Below are 17,716 nucleotides of genomic sequence, written 5' to 3'. Positions count from 1 at the left end.
CAACTGCAGATGGGAGCCCAGGAATGGTTAAGCCACTACGCAAGGATAGTCACCATCATCATAACATGCCAGCCCATTCTTCCCTGAGGAGAGCGCCCAGTCACTAAGGTTAGAACATACTAGATATAGATATTGGGTATATCTCCTTCTTCTTTGGGGCACCCCCCCAAAAAAATGGACTCTTTTCTCCTTTCGGGTCTTCAGGTTGAGGATACAAATTGATCAGTCCATGTGGGTGAGTTAGGAAGGGTTAGGATAAAATGCTTCCTTTCCCCTTGCCCTGTATGCCTCTGGCTATTTTAAGGGCTATCTGAAAGGAAAGTAGAGATGGCATGTTTTCTCTATCAGGATTCCCAAGTCCTAACAGTCCAAGCACACATGCAGTTGAAGTACAATCAGCCAGAGCAATACACATGCTTTGGAAATTTCCTATAGTGCTTCACCCCTACACGAAAGGAATTCACAGAAACACCAAGACTTGAGTCAATATGACTTATTATTTTCTCTTCTGCCATTAACATTCTAGCTACTGGGTAAGTTGTTCTCCATCCTTGGGATCTCATGGTTGGGAGGAGAGTTCTGGGTTCCCTCCCACAAAGCTCTCAACGATAGAATAGAAGCACAGCTGCCTCAGTTATCTCACGGCTGCTGCTGTAACCAACATGAGTTCCATATCCACTCCAATCAAAACCAGAAAAATCTCCACACTGCCAGGGACCAGACTCTGGAAAGCATCCTCCTCCACCAATGCAGTGCTGGGAAACAAAGAGAGGAAGAGGTGGTAATGGGAGATCTGCCAGTGAGGCCAATGCCATCTTAACAGCTGAATCGAGTGATTTCTTTGGTCCTCATCAGACTCTCCATTGACAGTGTTGATCTATCCTACCCATAAAACCTCTCTTCCTTGGCTCACACCTGTAATCCCATCAGTTTGGGAGGCCGAAGAGGGTGGATCACTTGAAGCCAGGGGTTCGAGACCAGCCTGGCCAACATGGTGAAACCACATCTCTACAAAAAATACAAAAATTAGCCAGGTGTGGTGGCAGGCACCTGTATTCCCACTGCTCAGGAGGCTGAGGCAGGAGAATTGCTTGAACCTGGAAGGTGGAGATTGCAGTGAGCTTAGATCATGCCATTGTACTGCAGCCTGGGCAACAGAGTAAGACCCTGTCTCAAAAGAAAAAAAACAAAACTCTCTTCCTTTACCTTTAGTGACATTATTCTCTTGACTTTCTTTCAACTTTTCTGAATATTCATGCTCAGAGCCCCTGCCTGTTCTCTTCTTTCATAAATCCTCTAAGCGCTGCTCCCTAGTGGAGGACCCATCTCCCTCTCCCTTATAAAGTGCATGACCACTGTGGCCTCAATTACTAAAAATTCACTGATGGCCCCAAAATCTCCATCTCCTGTTGAGATGCTTCTTGTGCTGAAGACCTCAAAGTCCAGCTTGGATCTCTACACAAGAATCTCAAGCTCCAAATGACAAAAATAGAGTTAATTATATCCCTCATTGACCCAGAACCTATTCATCATCCAGACACTCTGACTTCATAAATGACACTCACTCACCCAAATTGAGAACCATGTTATTCTAGACTTCCCTGCCCACCCTCTGTATTACCTGGTGACATGTTTTGGACCTGGGTCCCCAAAAAATCTCATGTCAAATTGCAATCCCCAGTGTTGGGGGTGGGGCCTTGTGGGAGCTGATTGCATCATGGGGGTGGTTTCACATGAATGATTTTAGAACCAGCCCCTTGATGCTGTCCTCATGATAGTGAGTGACTTCTCATGAGATCTGGACATTTAAAAGTGTGTAGCACCAGCCGGCCATGGAGGTTCATGCCTGTAATCCTAGCATTATGGGAGGCTGAGGCAGGCAGATCACTTGAGGTCAGGAGTTCGAGACCAGCCTGACCAAAATGGAGAAACCCCATATCTACTAAAACTACAAAATTAGGCCAGTGTGGTGGCACATGCCTGTAAACCCAGCTACTTGGGAGGCTGAGGCAGGAGAATCACTTAAACCTGGGAGGCAGAGGTTGCGGCGAGCCTAGATCGTGCCACTGCACTTCAGCGTGGGCAACAAGAGCAAAACTCTGTTTCAAAAAAAAAAAAAAGTGTGTAACGCCTCCCCTGCCTTTGCTCCTGCTCCTGCCATGGGAGACACCTCACTCCTTTTTTGCCTTCTGCCATGATTGGAAGCTTCCTGAGGCTTTCCCAGAAGCAGAAGCCGCTATACTTACGGTACAGCCTACAGAACCATGAGCCAATTAAACCTCGTTTCTTTATAAATTATCCAGTTTCAGATATTTTTTTCTTTTTTTTTTTTTTTTTTTTGAGACAGGGTCTCACTCTGTCACCCAGGTTGCTGTGCAGTGGTGTGATCTTGGCTCACTGCAACCTCCACCTCCCAGGCTTAAGCAGATCCTCCCACCTCAGCCTCCCAAGTAGCTGAGACCACAGGCATGCGCCACCACACTCAGCTAATTTTTGTATTTTTTGTAGAGACAAGTTTTGCCATGTTTCCCAGGCTGGTCTCAAACTCCTGAACTCAAGAGATCCACCTGCCTTGCCTCCCAAAATACTGGGATTACAGGCGGGAGCCACTGTTCCTGGCCAGTATTTCTTTATAGCAGTGACAGAATGGATTAATACAACTGGTATTCCATTTATAATCTTTGGAATTTATCAATCCCACCATTCGGGATTCCTGAGCCTTAACATTTCAACCACACGAGGGATGGCCTGAGTGAGGTTTCTAGAAGGTGATGTCCGAACTGTCCCAGCAGCTCCCCAGTGCAGTGTATATCTAGGCAAACCATGGCTAAGGTTGGGGAGGCCCAGGTTTTCTCTGAAATATAAACCTCAGATGAGGGAAAACAACACCTGTGTTTCTCAAGGAATCTCAGCTCTAAAGACTTCTACTGAATGTTTCAGCACACAAGAATCACCCCAGCTCCAAGCGATTGAGTGTTTTCTCACAAAGGCTGAGCACCCAGTAATGGTTCTTTTGAAGCCTCACCCCTTGATTTTGGTCCTCAAAGGGACAGGATGTGTATCCCTGGACAAAGGGTCCCACAGCACTGGCCCCTGAAGCCCAGCAATGAGCAAGAGAAGGTCACACTCCCACACACATACACACACACCCCAGTCATACCACACTCAACACACACACACATACCAACACACACTGACAAACTCGACCTTACTCACAGGTCCCTGTGGTCCCCACAGAGACTCACGTGCTCAGTGTTACATCCGGTGACCCTCATTCCAGCACACAAGGCGTTGGCTGCTCTCTCGTTATTAAATACCCTGAACTGAACAAATCCCGCAGTGAATTCCCCTGAAAACAAGAGGCAGAAAACAGCATTCAAGGAAGATGCTAGAAATTGCTTTCGTTAGACCAGCCCAGAGGCTCTCGATGCCAAAGCTCAGGCTACAGCCCAACACTCCAGCTGTACTGGTGGAGCCCAGCACTCCTGTGGTCAACGGCTGGTGCATCCTGGCCTCAAACTTAGCTAAGAGGGACCTTTTCCCAACCCCAGCGACCAAGAGCTGGTCCTCAGAGAGGGCTCCTCATCTGCCAGAGGCTTGTGAAGAGAAATTCAACTCTGCAGGAAGATCACCACTAAACATCTCAAAGGGCTGAGTTGCAGAAATTAACAGATGTATTCACTCTGTTCCTGTTTACATTTTTCTTTTCTCCTTTATTTTAAAATCTCAACTCCCAAATGTAAATAATAACAGCTTTGAGTTCTATAATATATGCTTAGCCTCTGCGAAGCATACTATGCTACCAACTTTGGCTTCACACAAAATAAACTCACAATAGAAAAAAAAAGTCTCACCATTTTTTTGGTTGTTCTGTGCACATGGACCTGGCCTGGTCCTAATAAGCTCCTGCAGGGCTGAGAGTGGGTTGTTAGGAGTAAAGACTCTGGAGTCTGGGCCTGGCCTGGCGCGGTGGCTCACACCTGTAATCCCAACACTTTGGGAGCCGAAGGGGGCGGATCGCCTGAGGTCAGGAGTTGGAGACCAGCCTGGCCAACATGGTGAAATCACATCTCTACTAAAAATACAAAAATCAGCTGGGCATGGTGGTGGGCACCTGTAATCCCAGCTACTTGGTAGGCTGAGACAGGAGAATCATTTGAACCTGGGAGGCACAGGTTGCAGTGAGCTGAGACTGCGCCATTGCACTCCAGCCTGGGCAACAAGAGTGAAACTCCGTCTCAAAAAAAAAAAGTCTGGAGCCAAATTTCCTCACCCCAATTGCTGATTCTTCCACATATGCCTTGTGATCTTCGCAAGTTTCTAAACCTCTCAGTGCTTCAGTTTCCTAAAATGAAGTTAATAAAGTTCAGATCTCAAAGGCAGCCACGCAAATCAAGTGGGGCAATATAGGGAACATTACAGAAGAAAACCAGGCTTCAGTCGGATGCGTAACTGTTACCTAGCATAGTTGAATGTATTCCCTTTCCTACTAGGAGTTCAGAGGATCATTAAAGACTCACGCTGGCCATAGGGTGAGTAATAAGATGCTGTTTTCTGGGCATCTCCAAAATCATAGACCACAGGGATCGCCAGGCCGTTGTCAGTCCAACACTTTCCTTCTCCATATTTCACTGGATATTTCTACAAAGAACACAGAAAAAGTCATGGAGTAAAGACAATAGCTTTGTCATTACCAGCATCTCCTGGGATGCTGCCATTCATAGAGGGGAAACAGTGCTTTCTCAGTAACTGAGATTACTTCAAAACCAGTCAAAATAAGAATCTTTCCCTGGCACTGCTGCCAGTTAGGCAGGAGCTGTGCTTCTGCGGCAGCCTAGACCACTTCATTATCTCTCTCTCCTTCTCCCTGACGCATCCACACTCTTCCTGCCCCAGCTGTCCTCTCCAATAGGTCTTTTCTCTTGCCTGGCTTAGAATTCCCAAGAGAAGCAACAGAAGCCATCAGCAAATCTGGGTTAGAAGAACATGGGAGACAGGTCCATTAAAAAATGACTCCTGCCCAACCTCTAACACCTGCTTCTCTGTACATCCATGAAAACCAGTCCCAGCCAGCAGCCCTCTGTACCTGGTAGATGCCAAACAGATTATGTCCCAGTGTCTGGAGGAAGCCAGTGTCCGTGCGGTACCTCAGCAGGGAGCTGTTTCTCTAGTGCTGCATGGGGGACTTATTGGGCACGTGCCAGATGCCCAGGTCCTTGGCCTGGGTGTCGTAGTAGCCGGGGTTCTGGAAAGCAACAGACACTGAGCCTGACTGGGCCAGGAGGTCCCAGGAGGCAGAAGGTCCACACATGCAGCCTCAGCTGGACTGAGAGCTCTGGACTCCAGGTGAGCAGATGGCCAACAATACTCAGACACCCCACTCCCAGCCGATGAACCCACCACACCCAGGGCAGGAGACAGAAGGTCCACATATGCAGCCTCAGCTGGACTGAGAGCTCTGGACTCCAGGTGAGCAGATGGCCAACAATACTCAGACACCCCACTCCCAGCCGATGAACCCACCACACCCAGGGCCCTAACAGCCTTGTTAGGAGGAAGCTGTGATTCAAAGTGTAAGTTGGCGGGGCGTGGTTTCTCATGCCTATAATCCCAGCACTTTGGGAGACCAAGGCGGGCAGATCACTTGAGGTCAGGAGTTCAAGACGAGCCTGGCCAACATGGTGAAACCCCGTCTCTACTAAAAGTACAAAAATTAGCCGAGTATGGTAGTGGGCGCTTGCAATCCCAGCTACTTTTGAGGCAGAGGATCACGTGAACCCAGGAGGCAGTGGCTGCTATGAGCCAAGATCACACCACTGCACTCCAACCTGGGCAACAGAGTGAGACTTCATCTCAAGAAAAAAAAAAAAAGATGTAAGTATTTCTCTCTTCTTCTCCATCCCATCCCACATCCCTACCTTCCAGCCATCCCTCCTGCAGGATTGTGGCCAGCCACACTCCACTCCTCACCCTCACCCGAGTGGTTAAGAAGTGGCACCAACCTTGTAGTCATCGCTCGTGGCCGCCTCTGCAGATCCAAAGGTGTTGTAGTTGGCCCAGTTGCCGTCCCCCTCTGGGTAGTCTGCTTTGCTGCCCTGCTGACTGGACCAGCGATCGCCCACTGTGAACTTCCCACGCACGTCATTCTCGTGCACGCTGGCCACCAGGGTCCAGCCGCCACCCCCAGAGATCATGTCACAGAAGGTCTGGTAGATAACACCATTCTCAGTACAGAGAAAATACAGGCCATCTGTAGAGAGAACCAGCCCAGAGCCTCCCTGTCTGAGAGCTGAGGGTTCATCTCAGCCCCATGACAAGAAAGGCCCTAGGAACCAGAAATATGGCCTAAAGGCTCCTGTCCTGAGTCACATCACTAAGTGCTCCCAGGGGTACTGGGGCCTCCCTGAGTTCAGAAGATCATGCTCCTATAACTGAGGCAGAACATAGAATTGTATAAAATCCCAGTGACATTTTTCATAAAGTTAAACATGGAATTATTGTATGACCCAGCAATTCCACTGCAGGTCTATCCCCAAAAGAATTGAAAACAGGGCCTCAAGCTGATGCCTTTAAACCAGAGTTTATTGCAGCATTTGTCACAAGAGCCAAATAGAAGAAACAATTCAAATATTCACCAACAGGTGAATGAATAAACAAAAATGGTGTGTGTGCATATATGTATCTACAGTGGATAAAAGGGAATGAAATACCCATGCTACAACATGGACAAACCCTCAAAACACTGTGCTAAGTGAAATAAGCCAGACACCAAAGGACAAATACCATATGACTCCAATTACATGAGGTAACTATACTAGGCAAATTCATAGAGACAGAAAGTTGAATGCAGCTACCAGAGACAAAGGGAAGGGAGTTATTGCTTAATAACTCTATGTTATTTTTTGTTTTGTTTCGTTTTGTTTTTGTTTTTGTTTTTGAGATGGAGTCTCACTCTGTTGCCCAGGCTGGAGTGAAGTGGCACTATCTTGGCCCACTGCAACCCCTACCTCCTGAGTTCAAGCGATCCTCCCACCTCAGCCTCCCAAGTAGCTGGAATTACAAACGTGCACTCCACACCCAATTGATTTTTGTATTTTAGTAGAGACAGGGCCTCACCATGTTGGCCAAGCTGGTTTCAAACTCCTGGCCTCAACTGATCCACCCGTCTCAGCCTCCTAAAGTGCTGGGATTACAGGCCTGAGCCATTGCACCCGGGCCCTCCATGTTATTAAGTACAGAGTTTCTGTTTGGGGCACTGAAAAAGTTCTGCATATGGATAGCTGTGATGGTTGCACAACCTTGAAGGTAATTAATGCCACTGAATTGCACACTTAATATTGCTTAAAATGGCAAATCTTATGTAAATTATAATATACATACACTTTACCATAATTTTTTAACTAAAAGACAAAAAGACTCCCAGAAGACACAATCCTGATACCCTGACTGAGCTCTGTTTGAATGTTTCATCACTCACCAAATACACTAGGACATTCGTCTTTGATTTCCTTGCAGCTCCGGGCAGAGATGGAGACGAAGAACAGGTCCATTCCTTGGAGTAAGTTTTAACCTCATCTAGAGAATACGCAGAGTTTTACTCTCTTTCCTGGTCTGAGAAAAAACCTACCCTCTCCTATCGCCAGTCCCACACTCATTCCACCACTATAGCAGAACCCTGCTGCCCAGGTGGTAAGGCCTGAGACAGCCAGTGTCATATCCACTCAGCCCATCAGTGTCACATCCACTCAGCCCATCAGCATCATATCCATTCAGCCCATCCGACCCGACAGCCAGCACAGGCTTAAAGCATGCCTCCCGCCACAAGACCTGTCCTTGTGCTGGGTCCTGCCCTAAGCACTGAGTAATCAAAGACATTAAACTTCCCCAGCAAGAGCTTGGCTCTAGAGGGAATTGCTGACAATTCAACAGAAAATTGTATTGAGAATAAATGGTAGAAGAAAGACAAACTCAAGAGAACAAAAGAAAGACTCTGAGGTAAGAATGGAGAATGGAAAGGCCAGACAGCGAACAGGGCAGTTGCCTGGCAGAAGGAGGCAAGAGGGGTTGTCTCATGTCTTAGTCACAGAAGACCTTCCACTCCGGGTGACATCTTAGCTTATTCTGAGAGAATAAACATGATTTATCAGTAGGAAGAGAATCCAAGGCAGGGAAAACAGCCTATCCAAAGGCCTAGAGAAAAAAAAAAAATACAGCGTAGTCCAGCTGTAGAACTACAAGCTGCTTAATATGGTTGAAACATGGAGTTTGAAGTAGGGAGTGATGAGACTAATCTCTACTCCAAAAAGTCTGCAAACTGTTCGAACAGTCTAGGGGAAAGCTTTGAGGTCAGAGGTGACTGACCTCAGTTTCCTCATACCTAAAACACAGTTAATAAACAGTGCTTTTGCCAAGATGAAGTAAGAAGATATTTTGAAACAGCCTTTTCTTTAAAAAAAAAAAAAATTAAAACAGTGAAGAAAAATACAAATTTTAAAATGTCATTGTTATTCTTGTTGTAGAGAGGAAGACTGTGGAGAGAACATTCTCCAGGCACAAAGCAGACCATGTAGTTCCCGTGGAAATCCCACAGCCAAGGCCACAGGAGTGGGCAGTGGCTGGGGCAGTTCTTACCACAGCCCCCTCAGGGCCACACAAAAGCACAGAGCCTGGACCCAGGACATGCCTCAAGCAATACCCTCACTGCAACAGGCCAGATCCCGCCAGAGACCAGAAATCAGCACTCAGTCTACATGCAAGCCAGCCTCTGTGCATCTCAAAGACATGCTCTGTGTCCTGGGAGAGACCAGGATCCCGGAAGCCATCCAGCTGAAAGAACTGCTCTCCCTAGCAGCGTGACTCACCTGTACTCCACCCTCTGGTGGCCGCAATGAGAAACAGTAGGAAGCTGACTTGGTTCACTGCAATCTAAAGCAAGCAAGCAAGATGAAGGTCACCATCTTGGCCATCATTTTTCTCTACATCCCTGCCCCACCCCTGTGCAGTCCTAGAAAGACTCCAAAACCCCTTGCCTTTTGTTTAAACTTCACATATCTCTGAGACCAAAAACAGACCTAAGCTGAAAACAGGGTTCCCCCAACTCACAGACCTTGTCTGAGTCTCAGCTGCACTTTCCTTGGGTACAGAGAGCTCCTTCACTCCCTCCCTCCACTGCACCCTGGAGCTGAACAGAGTGCAGCTTTCTCCAAAAACGCTCCTGATGTGGAATGAGGCGCTAAAAGCTTTATGGAGGAAGCCCAGTGGGGCCAACCCGGGTTTCCAGCCTCACCCTCCCCTGGCACAATGCCCAGTGTAGGGGAGGCTTCTGTTTGTCTCAGGGAGGTTATTTATACAGTGGAATTAACAGGCTCTAAAGAAAAAACCAATCCTAAGAATCACCTGCTTAGCGTTGTTCCCGGATCTGGGGGTTTCATGGACCTGTATCAAGTAGGAAGTAGACGAAGAGACTAACAAGAGTTGGTGTTGGTTTTGGGTTTCTGTGCCTTTTTTTCTTGCAAAATAAAAACTTTCTCTAAATTAAGCATCTGTTGGCTTGGCACGCTGGCTCAAATCCCAATACTTTGGGAGGCCAAGGCAGGAAGATCACTTCGAACGCAGGCATTTGAGACCAGCCTGGGCAACATAGGGCAACCTCTTCTCTACTAAAAATACAAATAAAAATAAAAAAATTAGCATGGCATGGTGGCACTTGCCTGTAGTCTCAGCTGGCACTGAGGCAAGGCGGGATGATTGCTTGAGCCCCGGAGATAGAGGATTCAGTGAATTATGATCATACCACTGTACTCCAGCTTAGGTAACAGGGCAAGACTGTATCTCTAAATAAATAAATAAATAAAATTAAATCGAACATTGGCCATAATTATCAATTCACAGAAATAGAAAAAGAAAATTTTAACAAGATGGGAAAGTGATCATTTCTGAATAAATTGGTAAAAAGGAATGGAGGGGAAAGAGATACAAAACATACAAAAAACGAATAAAAAATTTTTTAAAAATATATAAATCTTTAGTTTGAATAATTTAGTTTCACACAAAGACTCACTACTTTGTCTTTAATTTTGTCATTTTGCCACAAACGAGGGAAAATTTACTACAGACTTCATTTGAAACTGAATCAATACAAAACCTCTCTGATGCTTCGAACCTCCTGTCTTATTCCTGCTCCTATGTCATGAAGTTCTCAAATGCTACCCTGCAGCTATAATAGAATTACTCAGTTCTTCCCCAGTGATATCATATACCTAATACATAATGTCATTATAGCATTAATAATACTGCAACCTTTTCTTACAAAGATTGTGAATATCTTTTTTGTTAAGCTAATATTTCCTATTTGTTGGTTCAAAGTACCGATTTGCACAAAATACTTACATATTGATAGAAGAAAATAAAATAGCACCCAAGAAGAAAACCTGCAAAAAAAGTCATACTTTTGTAAATTTAAAATCTATTAGAAGCTATTTGCTCTGTGTATGTGGAAAATAATTAATTAAACAAAAGTAAATCTATTAGAAACTAAATTAACTCATCAGTATAAGTAACAAAATGAACATACTCAGCTTTCATATTTACAAACAACAACCTCTTAGAAATAGAGGTCTCAGCCAGGCGCTGTGGCTTACGCCTGTAATCCCAACACTTTGGTGGGACGAGGGTGGCCAATCACTTGAGGTCAGGAGTTCAAGACCAGCCTGATCAACACAGTGAAACCCTGTCTCTACTAAGAATATAAAATTAGCCGGGCACAGTGGCAGGCGCCTGTAATCCCAGCTACTTGGGAGGCTGGGCAGGAGAACCACTTGAACCTGGGAGGCAGAGGTTGCAGTGAGCTGAGATCACACCATTGCACTCCAGCCTGGGCAACAAGAGTGAAATTCCATCTCAAAAAAAAAAAAAAAAATAGAGGTCTGTAAGTTTACAGTTCACAATAGTAAATACATGTATGTAAAGTTAACACCAAGGGCCCAAGATCTAGAGAAAAAAATTAAACATCCCCTCAGTTGTTCATTACTGTGTGTAACTAACCACCTGAAAACTTAATGGCTTAATAAAACAGTAACATATTTGCAAAAATAAAAAAAAGAAAATTTATACTTATACTACTTTCTTTAGTTGATTCTAAGACACTTTTTTTTGTATTTTCACATCTTTAATATCATTATGCATCTCATCCTTAATGGTACATGATGCCATCTAATAGACTGGGAAAACAGTACATCCATTTTAGGGACATTACCCCTTCTAACCATCATCATCCAATCAGTGATTGCGTCCCATTGAGTCTACCCCTACTTTCTCTTGAATCTGTTCCCCATACAACTTCCTCCAAACCCCACTGCCCTGGACATTCATTTAGTTTAGTCTGGTTCCTTTTAGCTGTAACTAATAGAAACCCCATCTCAAAGTGGCTTTTCTAAAAAGCAAATCTATTACCTCATGAAATAGAAAATCGAGAGAGAGGGCAAGATCCAGGCTTGCTTGACAGCAGCTTCTCTTTATTTTATTTTATTTATTTATTTATGTTGAGACAGGGTCTCACTCTGTTGCCCAGGCTGGATGGAGTGCAGTGGCACAATCTCAGCTTACTGCAGCCTCAACCTCCCAGGCTCAGGTGATCCTCCCACCTCAGCCTCCCAAGTACCTGGGACTACAGGCACACACCACCACACCCTGCTAACTTTTGTATTTTTGGTAGAGACGAGTTCTCACCATGTTGGCCAGGCTAGTCTCCAACTCCTAGGCACAAGCAATCCTCCTGCCTCAGCCTCCCAAAGTGCTGAGAGTATAGGTACATATGTGACAGTATGGATGTGCATGAAGATAGAAGAGTGTGGAAGAAAGCCCCTCCCCACCAACTCAGTCCAGCCCCACATCTGCATCTCCAAGTGACTTGGAGAAGCTTTGTTGTAAAATTACACATACAGAAAAAGATACAAGACATTAAATATGCAGTTTAATAAATTACAAAAAGGCAAATACCTATGTAATTATCATCCTAGCTAAGAAATGAAACTTTAGCAGCACCCAGAAGCTTCCCATATGCTGCTTCCAGATAACAGACCTCCCCCTTCCCAAAAGGTAATCACTGGCCTAATTTTGATGGAAATCAGCACTTCCTTGTGCCCATACCACATTGTTCCAAATATTTTAGATTGATAAAATGTCTTGATATCCAGCAGAGCAAGGCTTCTCACTTTGCCCTTCTTTTTTGGTTATTCTTGGTCGTTTGCCTCTACACATACACACGCACACACACACACACACACACACACATACATGCACACAACCTTTAGGATTTTATTGGAATTACACTGAACTATAGATCATTTAGAAATAATTTATGTCTTTAAAATATTGAGTGTGGCCTGTTTCTTCATTTATTTGTGTTTTTATTGCTTTTTCATATCTTATAGCTTCCTTATAGGGATTTTGTGTATGATTTGTTATTTGTTCCTTAGTACTTGACTTTTTTTTTCTTTTTTTAGACAGGGTCTCAACTCAACAGGGCCACAGCCAACTAATTGTTTTATTTTTTGCAGAGATGGGATCTCACTATGTTGCCCTAGCTGGTCTCAAACTCCTTGGCTCAAGCAATCCTCACACCCTTGGCCTTCCAAAGTGCTGGGATTACAGGCATGAGCCACCACGCTGGCAGTGTTTGACTTTTTGATGCTATTATAAATGCTGTATTTTTGAAATTTTGTTTTCTAATTGTCTGATGCTTATATGTAGAAATAAAACTGATTTCACAAATATATATACGTATATATACGTATATATATATATACGTATATATATATACATATATATACGTATATATATATACGTATATATATATCAATGACAGCACAGGAAAGACATAGTCTCAAAATAAATACAAATTTTCAGCTTGAATAAATTTAGTTTTATGAAAAATAATATTTTTTCTTACTTTTCTCATTTTGCTACAAACCAATGAAAACACTCTTGTGGTGGGGGGGTCATTGTAGAGTAGAACTGGCCCCCAGACTATATTTTGGAATCACTGATCCAGGACAAACTTCCTCTGATGCTTCAATACCTGCTTTGCCATTTCTCTCCCAGTGTCATTCCTCAATTTCCTGAGCATAAATGTCACTCATGCCTCTTCTCCCACAATAATGGAATGGATCACTTCCTCCTTGGTGTTGCCACATCCCTTATGCCCATTATTATCTTAACACAATAACATAACCTTTTCACTGTTTACACGTTTCTCACAGCAGTTCTTAAGAAAAGGTTTATGAGGCACCATATTTGTTAAGCTAATACTTTATTTACTTGTGGAGAGAAAATATTGAACTATATATTTTCAGATATATTAACAAAAGGAAATAGACTGTATCTAGGTCCAAGACAAATATTCGATTTTTTTTTTTTTTTTTTGAGACATGGTCTTGCTCTGTCACCCAGGCTGGAGTGCTGTGGTACAATCATGGCTAATTGCAGCCTTGACCTCCCGGGCTCAAGCGATATTCCCACCTCTGCCTCCTGAGTAGCTGAGACTACAGGCACATGCCATCACACCCGGATAATTTTCTAAGTTTTTGTAGAGATGGGGTGTCACTATGTTGCCCAGGTTGGTCTCTAACTCCTGGGCTCAAGTGATCCTCCCACCTCATTCTCCCAAAGTGCTGGGATTGTAAATGTGAACCACTGTGCCCAGTCCAAATTAAATTTATGCTTCCTATAAAACTATGTCTAACACTTTAATAGCTCTGATATTCAGTGCATCCTTCATTCAATGGCATATCATAGTTTGTATTTCATCTCGAGTGGTACATAAAACAATGGTGCACTTTATTAATGACACCTTAGATTTGGTGAAAAAATGCTAGCTCTGACATTAGCATAGAGTTGGTACTCTGGAATGAGAACTTCCTGCAAGCCCACAGACTTGAGCTCCAATCCAAGATCATGTACTAGACATGTGACGTTGGGCAAACCACTTCATCCCTCTGGACTTCAGTTTTCATGCAGTAAAATATGAATAACAAGGCCGGGTGCGGTGGCTCATGCCTGTAATCCCAGCACTTTGAGAAGCAAAGGCAGGCAAGTCACTTGAGGTCAGGAGTTCGAGACCAGCCTGGCCAACATGGTGAAACCCCATTTCTACCAAATAATATAAAAAGTAGGTGGCCGTGGTGGTGCACACCTGTAATGCCAGCTACTCAGGAGGCTGAGGCAGGAGAATTGCTTGAACCCAGGAAGTGGAGTTTACAGTGAGCTGAGATCTTGCCACTGCGATCCAGCCTGGACAATGCAGCAAGATTCCATCTCAAAAAATAAAAATAAAAATGTGAGTAACGAGCTCTACCTCACAGGACTGTTGTGAGAAGTGAACTGACAAGAGCAAAATGAGAATGTACATGAATATGTGAAAGGTGTGATTATCATTAAGAAAGATTATCTCAAAAACCTGGATTTCTCTTTACTACCACTGCCATCAGCAGCTCACCTCAGCTGGGAAGCCCCAAACTCAATCAACAGGTGTGTGTAGCACCCATATTTCATTCTTTATGGATTTTTTACTTTCCTATTTGGCCTGTGCAAAAGCCCCCTTGTTTTACATAAGCCCTTCTGCTACATACTAAGGTATACTTACACACCGCATTGCTTATGAGAGGATTCAGAAGATATTTATTGAAAGACAGAATGATAAAATGTTTACAACTCCAAGAATAGACCTCAAGTGGATCTATAATCAGGGTCTGCTAGAGATTAAATGATTAAATGAAAGTGTCTGGTATTCTAGGAGACTGCTACAACCAAATTTAAAAAACAAAATCCCAACACGCTTTCATGTTAAAAGCCCTCAACAAACTAGGCATTGAAGGAACATACCTCAAAATAATAACAGCCATATATGACAAACCCACAGCAAACATCATATGGAATGGGCAAAAGCTGGAAGCATTCCCCTTGACAACCAGAACAAGACAAGGATGCCCACTCCCACCACTCCTATTCAACATAGTGCTGGAAGTCATAGCCAGAGCAATCAGGCAAGGCAAAGAAATAAAAGGCATCCAAATAGGAAAAGAGGAAGTCAAACTGTCTCTGCAAATGATATAATTCTATACCTAGAAAACCCCACAGTCTCTGCCCAAAATCTCCTAGATCTCATAAGCAACTCCAGCAAGGTTTCAAGATTCAAAATAAATGTACAAAAATCAGTAACGTTTCTATACACCAACAACGTCCAAGCTAAGTGCCAAATCAAGAATGCAATCCCATTCACAATAAACACAAAAAGAATAAAATACCTAAGAATATAGCTAACCAGGGAGGTGAAAGATCTCCACAATGAGAATTACAAAGCACTGCTCAAAGAAATCAGAGACAATACAAACAAATGGAAAAACATTCCATGCTCATGGATAGGAAGAATCAATATTGTTAAAATGGCCATACTGCCCAAAGCAATTTACACAATCAATGCTGTTCCTATCAAACTACTGATGACATTCTTGGCCGAGTGCAGTGGCTCACGCCTGTAATCCCAGGACTTTGGGAGGCTGAGGTGGGCAGATCACCTGAGGTCAGGAGTTTGAGACCAGCCTGGGCAACATGGTAAAACCCCGTCTCTACCAAAAATACAAAACTTAGCTGGGTGTGGTGGCACATGCCTGTAATCCCAGCTACTCGAGAGACTGAGGTAGGAGGATCACTTGAGCCCAGGAGACAGAGGTTGCAGTGAGTCAAGATCACACCGCTGCACTCCAGCCTGGGCAACAGAGGGAGATTCTATCTCAAAAAAATTAATTTATTTATTAATTTAATTCATATGGAACCAAAAAAGAGCCCAAATAGCCAAAGCAATCCTGAGCAAAAAAAAAAAAAAACAAAGCTGGAGGCGTCACATTACCAGATTGCAAACTGTACTGAAATGCTACAGTAACCAAAACCACAGGGTACTGGTACAGAAACAGACACATAGACAAATGGAACAGAATTGAAAGCCCAGAAGTAAAGCCACACACCTTAAACCATCTAATCTTTGACAAAGTTGGCAAAAATCAGCAAAGGGTAAAGGACTCCCTATTCAATAAATGGTGCTGGGATAACTAGATAGCCATATGCAAAAGATTGAAACTGGATGCCTTTCTCACACCATATACAAAAGTCTACTAAAGATGGATTAAAGATTAAATGTAAAACCCAAAACTATAAAAACCCTAGAAGAAAACCTAAGAAATACCATTCTGGACATAGGCCTTGGCAAAGATTTCATGATGAAGAAACCAAAAGCAATTGCAACAAAAACAAAAATTGACAAATGGGACCTAATTACAGTATTCAATAAAGGGCTTCTGCCCAGCAAAAGAAACTGTCAACAGAGTAAATAGACAACCCACAGAATTGGAGAAGATACTTGCAAGCTATGTATCTGACAGAGGTCTAATATCCAGAATCTCTACGGAACATAAACAAAGTTACAAGAAAAAAAAACCCTATTAAAAAGTGGGCAAAGGATATAAACAGGCACTTTTCAAAAGAAGACATACATGTGGTCAACAAACATATGAAAAAATGCTCAATATCACTAATCATTAAAAAAATGCAAATCAAAACTACAATGAGATACCATCTCACACCAGTCAGAATGGCTATTATTAAGAAGTCAAAAAATAATAGATGTGGTTGGGATTGTGGAGAAAAGGGAATGCTTATATGCTGCTGGTAGGAATGTAAATTAGTTTAGCCACTGTGGAAAGCAATTTGGCAATTTCTCAAAGAACTTAAAACTACCATTCGACCCAGCAATCCTACTATTGGGTACATAGCCAAAGGAAAATCCATGGTGCTGCTAAAGACACATGCACACGTATGTTCATTGCAGCACTATTCACAATAGCAAAGACATAGAATTAACCTAAATGCCCATCAACAGTAGACTGGATAAAGAAAATGTGGCCCATACATACCATGGAATACTATGCAGCCCATAAAAAGGAACAAGAGCCTTTGCAGCAACATAAATGGAACTGGAGGCCATTATCCTAAGCAAACTACACTGGAACAGAAAACCATAAACCGCATTTTCTCACTTATAAATGGGAGCTAAACATTAAGTATACATGGACACAAAGAAAGCAACAGACACCAGGGCCTACTGGAGGGTGGAGGGTGGGAGAAGGGCGAGCATCAAAAAACTACCTATCTGGTACTATACTTATTACCTGGGTAACGAAATAATCTGTACACCAAACCCCCACAACATGCAACTTACCTACACATGAAATCTGCACATGTACCCCTGAACCTAAAATAAAAATTAAAAAATAAAAATAAAAATAAACACTAAAATTGGCTGAAAAAAATAAAAAATTAATTAATTAAATTAAAAATAAAAATTTCATTATTTCAGGATTTTTTTTTTTTTTTTTTTTGAGACGGAGTTTTGCTCTGTCGCCCAGGCTGGAGTGCAGTGGCTCAATCTCGGCTCACTGCAAGCTCCGCCTCCTGGGTTCACACCATTCTCCTGCCTCAGCCTCCCAAGTACCTGGGACTACAGGCGCCCACCACCACACCCTGCTAATTTTTTGTATTTTTAGTAGAGACGGGGTTTCACCGTGTTAGCCAGGATGGTCTCGATCTCCTACTTCAGCATTTTCTTATTTTGTAATCCACATCACTTACAAGTTGAGACATTTCAAATGGGTTACATGCTCCATTA

The 17,716-nt window shown here is 43.4% G+C and overlaps 1 pseudogene; it reads right to left on the bottom strand.

The window, feature by feature from the left end:
* Positions 1–504: 504 nt before the first annotated feature.
* On the bottom strand, positions 505–13,291 carry LOC129039232 (intelectin-1-like; annotated as a pseudogene).
* Positions 13,292–17,716: the final 4,425 nt, after the last annotated feature.

This window comes from Pongo pygmaeus, chromosome 1, assembly GCF_028885625.2.
Source record: "Pongo pygmaeus isolate AG05252 chromosome 1, NHGRI_mPonPyg2-v2.0_pri, whole genome shotgun sequence".
NCBI lineage: Eukaryota > Metazoa > Chordata > Mammalia > Primates > Hominidae > Pongo > Pongo pygmaeus.
The sequence above is the reverse complement of the archived record's forward strand: the minus strand, read 5'-3'. Positions and strand labels throughout refer to the sequence as shown.